The 12,416-nt window shown below is 39.2% G+C and overlaps 1 long non-coding RNA gene across 1 annotated transcript; it reads right to left on the reverse strand.

Moving 5' to 3' along the window:
• Positions 1-1,333: 1,333 nt before the first annotated feature.
• LOC130456992 (uncharacterized) lies at positions 1,334-6,116 on the reverse strand. Its single transcript, XR_008915935.1, has 2 exons — positions 6,005-6,116; positions 1,334-1,851 (listed from the first exon to the last, which is right to left on the reverse strand). It is a non-coding gene; the product is annotated as an uncharacterized LOC130456992 (long non-coding RNA).
• Between the last annotated feature and the right edge of the window lie 6,300 nt (positions 6,117-12,416).

Here is a 12,416-nt window from a genome sequence, read left to right on the forward strand (position 1 = left end):
CTCCGTCTGCCTATAAGCTAGAAATGACTTGGATATAGAGTAATGTTAAATTATATAGAGGCAGCTAAGTGGCACATTGGATAGAGCACTGGACCTGGAGTCAGGAAGACTTGATTGAGTTCAAGTCCTACCTCGGATGTTTATTAACCCTGTGATCCTGGGCAAATCACTTAACCACTGCCTGCCTCAGTTTCTTCATCTGTAAAAAGGAGAGAAGAATGGCATCTACCTCCCAGGGTTGTTGCAGTGATATTTGTAAAACATTTTGTTAAACCATAAAGTGTTATGGAAATGCTAGCTGTTGTTAATTAAATAGAAGTGTTTTGGGCAGACTTGTATGTAAAATCAAGAGTACAGAATTTTTTTTTCTTTAACTCTGGCAAAAAAGGTCCATAAAGGAGAGCAATCCTACTGGCTCAGGAAAGCAGATTGTTAAATTTTTAGTGTATCTCAGAAATCAGCAAATGCTACAAATCAGGACTTGATTTATTGTTTTGTTCATTATCTAGACTTAAAAAATGCTAATAATGTGGATCATACTTAAAAGTCTGTCCTGCCTTTTGGAAAGCTGGTTTTTCAACATTTACCAGCATATCCCTGAATCTATGACTCAAAAAAAGATTAAAGGAAACATTCTTAAAACCAGAAATAATTTGGAAATTACACCTAGAAGATGGCTCATAGGTTATCTTTAGAGAAATAAGAACAGGAATTAGCAGAGTTGATTTAATCACACATTGAAAGGCAACAGGCAGCATGATTTCGTGGGACATTTATTCCTCTTGAGTTTCAGTGCTCAGGAGACGTATTTGTAAGATTTGTAATGTGTAAAGACACCAACTTGACAAGAATTGCAATGTACTTGCCACCATCTCTTCCATTGGAATAGATCTAATGAGCAATGAGACAATGAGGACTCACTGAGACCCTATTTATTAAATCAACAGATGATTTGATACTCAGTAACTGGGGTGTCAGAGGTGAAGATAGTAGAAATATAGTGGAAGACATGGATCAAGAAAAAAAATGAGAGATGTCAGATACTGGGAGGCTACCAGAAGCCTCATGCCTATTTGCTAATGAACACCTTGTCTGAGGAAAAAACCAGTAGTGCTGTGGTGGTCAAAACAAGGTAAACTGAAGCACAACATTCTGCACTGAATTTCTCAATCCAGTTTCGACATATCTTGGATAGGCTTAAGAAATCAAATGGGAATGTTTGAGGAGTTTTGCAGAATTGATGGCCAGTAGATGATGTGGGAAGGCCAGCAGATGACGCAGAAAAAGTTTAGAAGCTCAGAAATGCATAAAACATATGTATGATATACTATAATATCAATAGAATTTATCCTTTAATACCCACAAATACGCACAATTTCTTTTTAAAGTTAAAATAAGTAAAAAGTTAAAGTTTGTGAAAAGAATGGGAAAGTCAGCAAAGTAGACACAAAGGCCAGAAATGTTAACATTGACATACATACGACCTATGACCAAATACGTAACCCACATTTTATAAGAAGATACTGTAAACACCTTCCATAAAAGGGTGGGGTGGGGACATGCTGATGTGGAAGGGATAACGACTTCAATAGTAAAGCAGAATTTACCATCATGAATGGGGAAACCAATGTGATTGGTTGGAAACTGGGAATGTGGGGTTAGCAACAACCTCTCTCTCCCTCCTGTGACTAAGAAATGTTCATTGTTTGAGCCCACCTGCAAGGTTAGTGATAGTGGACTAGACTTCTTTGGATGGCAAACCAGAAATCCTTGAAGCATAGTGTGCTAGTATGAAGGTTCTGGACCAGCCTCCGTGGTGTCTACTTCCATCCCTCAAGGATAACAGATTTCCTGGAGACAAGAATAGAACAGAATTAAGCAGAACTGGGTGTCTAAATTTAATTCATTACAAGTCAGTTGAATTTCTGAACTAAGTTTAGAATCAAAGAATCCTGACTGGGGGGGGGGGGGCGGGGAATCAATTAACTGTAAATAGGATCAATTAAAAAAGACAGAATCTAGAGTGCCAGACTGGAATCAGGAGGACCTGGGTTCAAATGTGACCTCAGACACTTTCCTGACATTGTGAACTGAGGCACAGTTTACCTCAAACTCAGATTGCCTATCCTTTGCCAATCTTCTCTCTTACATGATACTAAGACAGAAAGTAAGGGTTAAAAAAAAAAGACAGAATCAATTCATCCTTTCAGTAGATACTAGATATGGTAAGCACTTAATAATGTAAAGAGTGAAACTGATTCTATTTTAATAGACAGGAAATGACTCATTAGTGATGTGGAAGGAAGTAATTTCTGAATCAGCTGCTTATGTCTAGTCAGACCACTCATTTGGTTGTGCAAAGATCAAAATCAGTGCAAAGCTAGAAGGAAGTAAAAATGAGAAAATGACATAAAATTGAAACAATTCAATCTCGATCTATTCAAATGAATCAGAGAAAATGAAAAATGGGTAATGAATAAAAGAAAGGACCTAGACAAAGACCCTGATGCTGTCATAAAGAAATTTAACCAATATAAACAATTGCCATACAAAAAGGACAAAAGAATCTTAAAATGTTCCTGGGTCAGCAAATATTTAATGTACTTATTAACTGGACAGTGATGATAGTCAAAAGCAATGCTTTAAAAAAATTTTTTTTAATTTTTTTTCTTTAAATAATATTTTATTTGATCATTTCCAAGCATTATTCATTAGAGACAAAGATCATTTTCTTTTCCTCCCCTCCCCCATAGCCGACGTGTGATTCCACTGGGTATCACATGTGTTCTTGATTTGAACCCATTGCCATGTTGTTAGTATTTGCAAGCAATGCTTTTTAAAAAAAACAATTTAACTACCTTTTTCTTACATTTTAAGTTCTGAACCGTATCTCCCTCCCTCTCCCATCTGACATAGATATCTATACCTATATGTATAGGTATAGATATGTATAGGTATACATGTATATGGTATAGATATGTATAGGTATACATATGTATACATACACATGTATACATATGTATACACATATATGTAAAACCATGCAACATATATATGTTAGTTTTTTTCTTTGGAGATGGATAGCATCTTCCTTTATAAGTCCTTTGTAGTTGATTTGAAATTCATATTACTTGGAATAACTTAACCATTCAGTTATTCTTGGAACAGTATTGCTATTACTGTATACAGTGTTCTCTTGATTCTGCTCATTTCACTCTTTATTATTTCTTGCAAGTCTTTCTATATTTTTCTAAAACCAGCTTGCAAATGGCTTCTTACAGCACAATAGTATTCCATCACAATGATATGCCACAACTTGTTTAGCTATTTCTCAATTGATAGACATCCCCTCAATTTCTAGTTCTTTGCCACCACAAAGAGAGCTGCTATAAATATTTTAGAACCTATAGATTCTTTTCCTTTTTCCCTGATCACCTTGGAAACCATACCCAATAGTAGTACTTCTGGGTCAAAGGATATTACACAGTTTGATAACTCTTTGGGCTGGCAATGCTGATTTGTTCATTTTTTTAAAGTGTTAAGTCATTTGTAAATCTTCTAAGGAAACAAAAGAGATGCTTATTGATTGGGGAATGATTAAAGAAACTGTGGTACATTAATGTGATTGGATATTACTAACAGGAATGATGAATAAAGAGAAGCATGGGAAGATATGTGAACTGAGGCAAAGTGAAGTTAAGTAGAACCAGAAAGATGTTGTATGTGCTGATTACAATAATAAAAATGGAAATGGCAACAAAAAAGAAATTGAGTGATATGAAATTAAAATGAACTTGGTCTGAAAGAAGAGATATGAGAATGCACCTCTCTTCCTTAATCACAAAGGAGGGGCACTATGGGTTTGAAACATTACATATAATATTGGACTTGTTGGATGTGTTGTCTAACTTGTTGAACTTTGTCCTTTTTTTTTACTTTTTGTTATATAGAATGACTTTCTGGTCAGGGTAGGATATATTGTGAAAAGTATGTGTTCTAAAAACAAGATATCAATAAAATTTAAATTTTATTCTGATGGAGAATACAAGAAGATTAAGAGCAATATTACCTCAGGACAGAGAGAAATAGTGAGAGTTGAAACTTATTTAATGTAATCTTGGTAAAAGACTGTGAAAGGAAATTCTTGGTTCTCTTTGTCTATTCTTAGTTTGCACTTGTGAAAAGAGAATCCTTTGTTTTCTTTGCCTAGTTGGAGCTAACTCTTTTGAATAACAATAACTTAAGTACCCTTACTTAGTATCTCACTAGATTGAAGACAGGATTAAGTATTTTGTCTACTTTTGAATTAATCAATAAAAGTAATACACCCATACTTAACTCTAAAGTAAGGGAAGTCCACAAACTCTTACTCCTATGAGGAGAGTTAACACCTTTACAGGTGAGAAGCCAGCAAGATACTTGGAAGAGCTCCACCCTTTTTTCTAACTCAAATAGCCAGAAACTTTTGAATTCTTTTAAGAATTTACACACTCAGAAACATGTGAATCCAAAGGTGTGAATCCTAGGAGGAGAGTTGCTACCTTCAGAGGATTAGAGGTGTGACAATTTTGGAAACTGTGATTGGCCCCTGTGAAGAGGGGCAGGGATAGGAAATCACCATAAAAGCCACAAAATCCTTCAACTGGGGGTCTGGTGAAGTTGAGTCTCTGGGAGAGTGTCTCCTGGAGATAGTCTTCATGGATCCTGACTTCAATTTAGACTCTGACTCCTAGACTACTTGGTTGGGTGAGTGAAAAGGCTGATTCCCTTCCTACTTTCCTAAGAGACTAACTTCCATCTTGGAGGAGGCCATGTGATTACTCACTACCAGCCCTCCTGGCTGAGGACTAGTATGGATATTTTCTCTAACCTCTTTCACATTTCTCTACTTTATTGGTTCCCCTCTATTTTGGTAAATAAATTGCATCCAACCATTAAGTTTAACCTTTACAAGACCCAACTAAGGAAAATCATCCAAAGGGCATTTGAGAATAAAAATGGAAGAAAGGCTAACCAACAGACAATAAAGGAACAGAGCTACCACAATTTTTATAACAAGCTCTTTTCTTCCCTTTGTTATGCTGAGCTAGTATACATAGACTAACATCACAATTTTGGAGGTGTTCCTGGCAGAGAAATGGCATCAAAGAGAATAAAGATGGAAAGGTCCACTGGATAGGCCAAACTATATGTATATAGAAGAAATATGAGCTACCAAACAATTGTGAAGGTGTTGCTGAATCACTTCACAAGACATATGAAAGAGGGAAAGAAACCAAAGGTAGGGAAAAAATCTGGGATTTTACTAATACTGAAAAGTGATTGAGAAAATTAACAACTAACATGTAAGCCTGCTCCCTTACTGATTTAAGTAAAAGTTTGGGAAAATAGTCTATGTATGCATCAATGATGCAATGAGGGTTAAAATAAGGGTTTTGACAAAATAAGAAGGCAGCTTCTTAATAACTTAAGTTATAATGAGAATATAGTAGAGTTGGAAATTAATATTATCCCTTTAAGCCAGAGAAAAGAAAACTTCAAGCAACTTTTAACAATTAACAATTTAGTTTAATTAAAATAAAGATAGTAAAATGAATATAGTAAAGGAGGGAAATATAGGAAAGAGATAGAGAAAGAAATTTTCCTAATGTCTATACTATTTACCCTATAACTGCCTATAACTACTATCCAAAACTGCCTATATTTACCTATAACTGTCTATAACTACTGCTAATTACAACCACCCTACAAAGTTCCACCCAATCAGTGTTTAATCCAATCCCAATTAGGTCTGTCAATTAAGACCAGCTACCTTCCAAAAAGTTCAAGGAAGGGGAAGAAAACCTAACAGCCTAAACCAAAAGCCAAAAAGCTCTCTAAAGGCTAAAACCAAAAGTCCTCTCAGTAAGTTCAGATCCACCTTTATATTCCAGCAACTAAACACTTACAACCAACTAATCACCAACCCACACCACCAGCAACCAACCCTCAATGACCAACTCACACCCAGCAGTCAACTTCCTGCAACTGACAGACCAGTCAGCAACTAACCTCCCTCCCCCATCTGTCAGCAACTGACTGTCTACCAACTGACACTAGGCCCCTTTCATAAGCTCCTCCTATCTCCCTTCCTGTCTCTATGGTTCCTCCTTCCTATCTCTATGGTTTATAATTCCTGTCACCATAGGCTAGTTAATCCCTACACATCTCTATGGTAAGAGGACCTCCAGGTCCCCTGTTAAATTAAAAAAGGAATAAAGAATTCCTTTTTTACAATGCCCTTAACAAGGGTTCAAGTAGAGAAGAGGTAGGTTTTCCCAGGTGATATTTCACATCTTTACTAATACAACTGACTAAAAGATGTCAAGAATACAGGATGCTCCAGTGTCATTTGCTGATTATATAAAAGAAATATTTAATTCAATTCAGCAAAATGCCTCCTTCAAGGTTGTCTTCCAATGAGATGTCTCCCATTTATACATTAAAATTACTCAAGATACCTGGAATGATATAACAATAAGATATAACAATAAAAGACAACCTTGTTTGATGACTTCACTCATCAAATTTATTGTTGTTCAGCCATTTTCAGTAATTTCTGACTTTTTATAACCCCATTTGGGTTTTTCTTGAATATATTAGATAAGGCATAACAAGGAGACTCATGCCACAGATGTTCACCACTGTGATAGAAGCAATCGAGTCTACAATGAATAGGGATTCCCTTTGGATGATGGGATCCTCCAGCTGTGCCTTTTTGTGGAGGATGTAATTGAATCATTTTAATTTCATTTCTTTCATCTCTTTTAGGCCTTAATATTGAACTATACTTTCTTTTAAATTCAATTAGCAAAAAATATATTTTCTCTTACTCCCCTCCCATTGAAAAAAATTTTTTAAATGAAATAAAACCCTTGTATCAAATATGAATAGTCTAGCAAAACAAACAAATGCCTGCATTGGCCATGTCCAACATAATATATGTCTCATGCTGAATCTTTAGTCCATTACTTCTCTGTCAGGAGATGGGTAGTATGCTTCATCATTGGTCTTCTGGAATGGTAGTTGGTCATTCAATTGTTCAGACTGAACCAGATTTTTATATATATTTGTTTTTGCCATCTTCTTTTCATCAGACATTAAGTATTAACTTATATTTTGGAGGCTCTCACTGAGTTCTTTATTGCATTTCTTTATGTAAAAGGGTTTTGACAGAATCCCAGATCACATAAGATGAAACCCCACATGGGCCAAAAATCTTTTTTGGGAAGAGGCAAGAAGTCTACACTGGCACCTTTTCATTGGCTGCATAGCCAGAACTGACTGTGTCTTTAAATCTACCTGTCTGAGATGTAGTTTCTCTCTTTCTTGTGGCTTCCAGGAGTGAAGGACTCATCCATTTATAGCATGGACATCATGCATTAAGCCAAGTGAGGAAGGACCATCTTCCTTCCCCTGTTGCCCTGAGAAATGCACTTGGGGTTTTGGTCTGTGTTGGTTTTTTTGTCTGTTTGTTTGTTGGTTTGTTTTTGTCCTTTTTAGTTCTAGGGGACCGGAGTTGCTGATCCACAAGCTTGAGTCATGGGGACCTTGGAACTCAGGATATTGTTACCAGCTTACTGTGGAAGCCCCGAGAAGGCTTTGAACTTGGACTTATTGGAATATGCTATTCAGGAAATAAGCCTAGCTGTGAAGGTAATCCCTCTCCTTATTCTAGGTACCAAAGTGCTGTGGGAGAATGTTTGTATGTTTGTTCTTAGACATTTAGAATAAAAATCCTTCATGAAAGCGAATCTGAGTGTTAAGTGGTTACATGGAACTGGGGTGTTTGAGTTGCTTTGTTTGGGAAAACCACTGGTGGGGGCTTGAGCCAATGGCAGAGATGAGATACATCTCTGAACCGGATAAGAAACCAGAGAACCCTGGGAGAAGGAGGACTTTAGATAGCAGACGCCAGAGCAGTCATTGCTATGTTTGGTTGTGCTTTAGCCTACAGAGATGGGGATTAAGTCAATATATTGATTAATCTCCACACTTTAGAGTGGGATTTCTCATGGAGGGGACCTAGCCTTAAACTAGGAATGGCTGATCCAAATAGGATCTCAGAAACATGGTAGAAGAGAGCATATACTCTGACCTTGCTCCTACTATTTAGGAGGTAGAGAAGAACACTCTCCAGGTTCAGCCAAAGAAGCAGAAGTGGAGAAGCTTCTGTAGATCCTAGGCTAAGGGGTCTCTGCTCTTTTTGAAAGGGCATAACATTGCCTCCACTCAAGGAACCAGCTATGCCTCAAGCAGAAAGTATGACAAACTAGTGCTGCTATTGAAGGTTGAAGCTCAGCAGGGTCCAGTAGATGTCTCAGTGGATAGTCAGGCCTGGAGCCAGGAGATCCTGGGTTCAAATCTGATCTCAGAGGTCCTAGCTGTGTGGCACTGGCCAAGTCATTTGACCCTAATTGCCTAACCCTTACCACTCTTCCACCTTGGAACCAATAAAGACAGAAGGTAAGAGTTTTTTAAAAAATGAGTTGGAGGGGGCAACTAGGTATCTCAGTGGATAGAGAGCCAGGCCTAGAGATGGGAGGTCCTAGGTTCAAATCTGGCCTCAGATACTTCCTAACTGTGTGGCATTGACCAAGTCATTTAACTCCCATTGCCAAGCCTTTGCCTCTCTTCTGCCTTAGCACCAATACACAATATTGATTCCAAGACCGAAGGTAAGGGTTTATTAAAAAAAAAAATGCTAGGGAGGCTGGCACCCAGGACAGGACGAGGGAGAAGCTTTCTATCTTGATGAATTCCCATTTTAACTAATTGCTCTTATTAACTAGGTGCTAAGCTCTGTTGTCATAGAAAGTAGTCAGCACTTTGGAGTAAAGTCCTAGCTGTCCCACCTTAGGTGGGACTTTGACTGGGGACTCTAGTGGGAAGAATTTCTCCTCTTTTCTCACTATACCCAGAATTTAGGAATTTGAAATTCTATTGGGAGGTAAAAAGGAACAGGAGAGGGGAGAGAAAAGCTTTTTATCTTCTTTGATGAAAGCCCATTTTAGTTAATTGTTTTATTAATTAGATGTTGTCACAAGAAGTACTTGTCAGCATTTTCAAAATTAGGTGCTTTGGAGCAAAGCCCTAGCTGTCCTACCTTGGGTACAGCTTTGACCGGGGATTATAGTGGAAAGCATTCTTCCTCTTTTCTGGATGGTTGACTATTCTCAGAATGTAGGAACTCATAGTTCCACTGGGAAGGAGGAAGAGGGAAATATCACGGTGATTCAGGAGGTAACCTCAGCAAGGCTGTAAATTGATTGATGACTTGAGAAGCCAACCTCAAAGGTGTGAGAGCAGCAGCAGGTTGGAAGAAGAGGAAGCAATTGGGCTGAGAGAATATTTGGGGATTTTCTATGAGATTAGCCGTTGAGTCAGAGTGGGTCAGCCTGAGTGCTGAGCTTGGGCCCAGGAACTTGGGATGGGAGCAGAGGGAGTGACCAGAGAATGAACCCAAATGCCCACAGAAGCTTAAGAAGCTGTGATATGTTTGAGTAATGGCTTGGGGAGGGTTAGTGGGTAAAAAGCAGAAACCATGAAGGGGCATGTGGGAAGGAGAGCTATGACCTAGTGCCTCTGCTGTTTACCAGGTCCATTGAGCAATGACAGAAAGACGCAACATCAAACTCTGTCCAGTCCAGGGCATGGATTCTTGGGCATCTGAGCTCCTCCAGCTTTTGCATAGGAAAAAGGGTGCCTGGGGGTATTAGGGGCCCTAGGGAACTGGGCTGCTGGACCGGTCCTTTGTACATTGCCTCATACCAAGCTGGTAGGCACTTAATAAATATTTAATGGAATAATGAATGAATGAATGTCAACTCCACTTTGTCTTGACTCTCATCATGATTTACTAGCTAAGTAGTAGGGTGGGTTTTGGGTTCTTAATAAAAATCTCCTGGGCTGACTCACAGAGGCCCTGTACTACAGAGAAGCAAAACTGTTCTATTTTGGTGAAGTTAGAGAACAGAGGAAGGGTGTGTTTTTGAGGGGCTGAAGAGTCCCTACTTGTTATCCACTAATGCTTGGTGTTGGCACCTACCTGTGTGTGAGAGGGAAAGCTGACTCCAGGAGAAAGGAATTCGTGCTCTTAGGGTAGGAATTGGTAGAGCATAGGAGAGGCCACGAATCCCTGTGTGTATTGTGTGTGCTAAACATTGTAGGGATATTCCAGTTAGAAATATTGTGTGTGTGTGCTAAATATCGTAGGGATATGCTGGTTAGATTTGTACTTCCACGAATGCCCCCTTCCCTGACATCTGGGCAGTTTGACCCAAGACAGGAGACTCTGGGCACCAAAATCCTTTATTCATTTGGGACAAATCCCAGAGAAATATCAGTGACCTGCCTTCCCTCTCCACATCTCTCTCAAGTCTCATCTGCCCCGTCCTAGGCCCAACTGGTTCTACCTTTCTTTGGAGTAGACTTTTCTGAGTCCCAGTTTTTAACTAAGGTTTTTTAGGCATCTTGCAGCTGATCTGGCTCCCCAAAGGAGAGCCTTTTTTTCCTTTTTCCTGCTCACTCTCCTTAGGCCAAGACTTCAGAGGTGTTCTTCTCCTGTCCCCACCCTCCCTTTTTGTTTAGTAATTATTCGACTTAAAAAAAAAAAGGAAAACTGAGAAGTGCAAAGAGGAAGAGGAGAATTGAGATTTGCATGGGGACACTGAGAGAAAATCCAAAGCAGTTAGAGAATGAACTCTGAGGGCCCTAAGGGATCTTGTAGTCCAGTTCCTGTGCCTTAGAAAAGAAAAAAAAATGAAGCTCAGTAGTAAAGTATCTTCACTCTGCTAGTAATTGGCAGAGATAAAATTTGAACTCAAGTCCTTTGACTTCAAATCCAACATTCTATTCCTTACAATACACTGATCTCCCCATGTCTGTTTTCACAGGATCCTGGACTTTGAAGGAGCTTAGGAGAGATGAGATACGGAGTGGCTCCTCTCAGCAGCCAGAGACGTAGAACTCTCAAGATTTTGAGAGGCCATCTAGTCTAGTTACAGCTTTGTGAGTTCAAATCTAGGCTTGGAAACTTACTAGCCATGTGACCCTGGGCAAATCACTGCACCCTGTTTGCCTCCGTTTCCTCGTTTGTAAGATGAGTTGGAGAAGGAAATGGCAAACTACTCCAGAATCTTTGCCAAGAAAATCCCAGATGGGGTTACAGAAAGTTGGACACAACTGAAAAATGACACACAACAACAAATCCAACTTTGGCATTTTAGAGATAGGAAGGTTGACTCTGAGTCCCCATTTTTCTGTCTTTTGGATTCTTGACTTTTCTTTTCAGGGTCTTACTGTCCTGGTCCATCACCCTTCTGGGGTCCAAGGTGCTCCATTTTTGTCTTCTGGTTTCTTATATCTGTGCCTGGCCAGGAGCAGGGATGCATAGATCAGGGAGCCAGGAGTCCTGGCATGGTATGCCAGCAACTTATCTTGCAGCTGCTGGGACAAATACAGTCATTTGACTTGATCCAGGTTCCAGGTTCCAGGTTCCAGGTTCCTTCACAAAACACAGAAGGAGTAACAAATAGCATGGTTCTTCTACACCAATGCCTGCAGATGCCATAGTCCTTAAAATGACCCCTGGCATGGACTTTAGGTTAACCTTCATCTTGCCTACTCTAGTTTGGGCTTGCTTATCATAAACTCTTTGTGATCCATTATCCATAGCTATCTTTGGGGTTTTCTTGGCAAAGACACTGGAATGGTTTGCCATTTCTTTCTCCAGCTTATTTTATAAATGATGAAATTGAGGCAAACAGGGTTAAGTGACTTGCTCAGGGTCACACAGAGAATGTATGAACTTTTGAACTCAGATGAGTCTTCCTGACTCCAGACTTGGCATTCCATCCACTGGGCCACCTAGCTGCCTCAAAATAGAATTTAATAATTTTTTGGGGGGTAAATAAACCATTACCTTCTGTCTTAGAATGGATACCAAGCATTGGTTCCAAGGCAGGAAAGTGGTAAGGGATAGGAACGGGATATTAAATGACTTATCCAGGGTTCCAGAGCTAGGAAGTGTCTAGAGTCAAATTTGAACCCAAGACCTTTTATCTCTAGGTCTGGTTCTCGATCCACTGAGCTGTTTTGCAGCAGAGATCAGCTGGGTTGTCATCATAACCAGGCCTTGAACCAAACCAGGTCCTCTGACTCCAGATACAGGGTCCTTTCTGTTGTGGGATATATATATATATATATATATAGTAGTTGTGGGATATATATATATATATATAGTAGTCTCTCGGTGATTGAGAATGACTATTGTCTTTGTGCAGTTTCATCTACGGTGTACCCTCATGTGGCTGTGAAGTCCAAAGGCTGAGGCGCACAGTTTGTGGCACATGGGGCATGGGACGCCAGTTGTTACG

The sequence above is a fragment of the Monodelphis domestica genome, chromosome 2 (assembly GCF_027887165.1).
Source record: "Monodelphis domestica isolate mMonDom1 chromosome 2, mMonDom1.pri, whole genome shotgun sequence".
In the NCBI taxonomy this organism is placed as follows: domain Eukaryota; kingdom Metazoa; phylum Chordata; class Mammalia; order Didelphimorphia; family Didelphidae; genus Monodelphis; species Monodelphis domestica.